General features: G+C 46.8%; 1 long non-coding RNA gene across 2 annotated transcripts in view; it reads right to left on the bottom strand.

Annotated features, from left to right (window-relative positions):
* Window positions 1-6: 6 nt before the first annotated feature.
* The window catches only part of LOC117151255, a 5,495-nt gene continuing 3,121 nt past the window's right edge, over window positions 7-2,380 (bottom strand). For both annotated transcript variants that reach the window (XR_004461036.1, XR_004461035.1), the window contains exons 3-4: window positions 737-1,129; window positions 7-624 (exon numbers count right to left, since the gene is read on the bottom strand). This is a non-coding gene — a long non-coding RNA (uncharacterized LOC117151255). The remainder of the gene's footprint in view (window positions 625-736; window positions 1,130-2,380) is intronic.

The raw sequence follows: 2,380 nt of genomic DNA, 5'->3' as shown, positions 1-2,380 counted from the left end.
GCACGTCGATGACTGCACTTTCCTTCGTGCGTAATGAAGGACAATCCCGTCGGTTGGACCGAGCAGCCCGATGCATTCGCTCGTCCAAGCAACCGCTGCCTCCTCTTGTTTTGCGGTCACGAGAAAATATCTGGAACCCACGAGATTACGACTTTGAACGTGCCCTGGCTAACGGTGTTCGTGTCTTTCTGTCCGGCCACCAGAAAACAATTTCGTTCACGACGTTGTTTGCTCTCTGTAGACCAAGTTTCGTTGTGAAAAAGAGACAAAAGGTACTATTTACAGAAAATTGCTGCTTCAAGCACCCTATAAATTCCTCTATATCGTATTAGTTTCCCTTTGAAGTTGAATTCAGACTTGTCTGATATTTCGTAGGCGGTAAAATCTGTTGGACAAGAGAAGGTGAACCGATCGACGACAGACGGATTTTCAGGCAAGTCGGCCGAGTATGATACGCATTGTTTGAGCGTTCACGGGACTGCGGTTCGCTAGCGGCGTTCCTGTTACTGCTCATTGGCCACCCTGCACGGGAGAATTGCGCGAAGCGCAAGCAGAGAACGCTGCCTCTCTCGTGCATAGCTGTTACGTAACCCTCGTCATTGTTTGCGCGTCGTCGTCACAGAACTGTAACAGAGCGTACGGCAAAAAGGAGGGTAACGTGTAACGTTGGATAAGAGAGGGAAAAAAGCGCGAATTTTTGTCGAAAGAGCATGCATAGAAGGAAGGTATTCCGCACCAACCAACCGGACACGCGTCAGAAGGACTCCACTGCACCGGAAGCGTCGCTCTTCTCCGTTTCTTTGTCCGACGTTCCGTTTACCGTACCCGCGACACGAATTTTTGTCCAGGTTTTTTGCCTCCGTTATCCTATCGCCATTAGTCGCGTTAACCTGTGCAAAAGAAAAAGAGGGAAAAGGGAAAGAAAGAAGAGAATACAGGGGGAAGAGTTAATAGAGTAGAGCGTTTATCAGACTGGCTGCTACTGCCGATCGTCTCCTTTGCAATTGCCACCTTGTCGTCTGTCGCTTCGATTCCCTTTGCTCGACGTGTTTCCGGTTCGATGCTCGCGATCGTCTTTCCATTCTCTTCAAATTTACCAGCAGGCTTTCTATGGCCGTCGATTCGTCGCCTGTATATCAAAGGCAAAAGAAAACATCGATCGAATTAACGTAATTACTTGTTCGTGCGAGATACGTGCGCGTCGCGGCAAAACAGGCGTCAAAGTCGATCGAGAGTCACGAAAGAGCGGGATTTTACAAAACGTTAATTGCGCGCGGTTTATATACAGCGCGGCTTGGTATAGAGGCCGGCACGAGAGAAAAATCAAGAGCTAAAATAATGGATTTTGAGGAGGGATGAAAAACGACGGTAATTTTTCTGGACACGTACGCCACCGTTCGGTTTTTCAGCGCGGCTTACGCGCAACTAATTACCCATATGCCACGTGTTATTATAAATAGCCAATCGTTACCGACACAGCCGCATCCGCGATTCGCCCATAATGGCGTGTTATCGGATAAATAAAACGGATAGCCACGGGAGGGTGCGCTCCGATTATGCATCGACGCCTCCCGTGAGCGTATGTACCTACTCTCTGACCACCCGTACTGTTTTCCCAACGAACGACCAGCTTTTATTTCTCGTCGACTTTAATCCGCACGCTGACGACAACGCCGATCACGTTTATTCGTTACGACGCTCTCGATTCCACTCCCTTTGAATCTGCTCGACGAAACGAGCATGTGTCTCACAGGGGAAAACTACTAAGAAAAGCAACAACGACAAAAATGCTGATATCTTTTAAATTATAATTCCGAATAACAGTTTTCTAATTTTCAAATAAACATCTTTCACTTTTGAATTTGAATTTGTAATTGAAAATCCCTCGAATTTCCTCTCACCCTATAAAATTAAACAGCCACTGTATATAATTAAAATCGATACCTAGATTCAACAAAATGACTAATACCTTTCCGAGGACAGGATGACGCGTTGGCCCGCCATGATATTCAAACTAAACGCATTAGAAAGCTCATTTAAATACGACACAATGCCGAGCACGAGCGGACCGCGGTTGCGCGATATCATTCGTCGGTTGAAATAATGCTGTCCAAAAATGCCGATCGAATGTTACGAAAATTCTTTGCGTTCTTCTACTCGCCAACAAACTGATTAGCAGATCACGAGATGACTAGCAATATTGCTAGTTTCGCTAACGCTAAATGGGAAACGTCATTCGATTCGCAAGCGGTATGGGTTGGTAATCGCGCGGCTTGGTTACTCTCTCCGTGTCAATACTTTTCCACGGTGAACGCGACACAAGACAATCACGTTGACACCCGGTGATGGATGTCCCGGCTGCTCAAAATACCCCCCTCAG

Source organism: Bombus impatiens, unplaced genomic scaffold, assembly GCF_000188095.3.
Source record: "Bombus impatiens unplaced genomic scaffold, BIMP_2.2 scf_0129, whole genome shotgun sequence".
In the NCBI taxonomy this organism is placed as follows: domain Eukaryota; kingdom Metazoa; phylum Arthropoda; class Insecta; order Hymenoptera; family Apidae; genus Bombus; species Bombus impatiens.
This window is presented reverse-complemented; position numbering and strand designations above follow the sequence as displayed.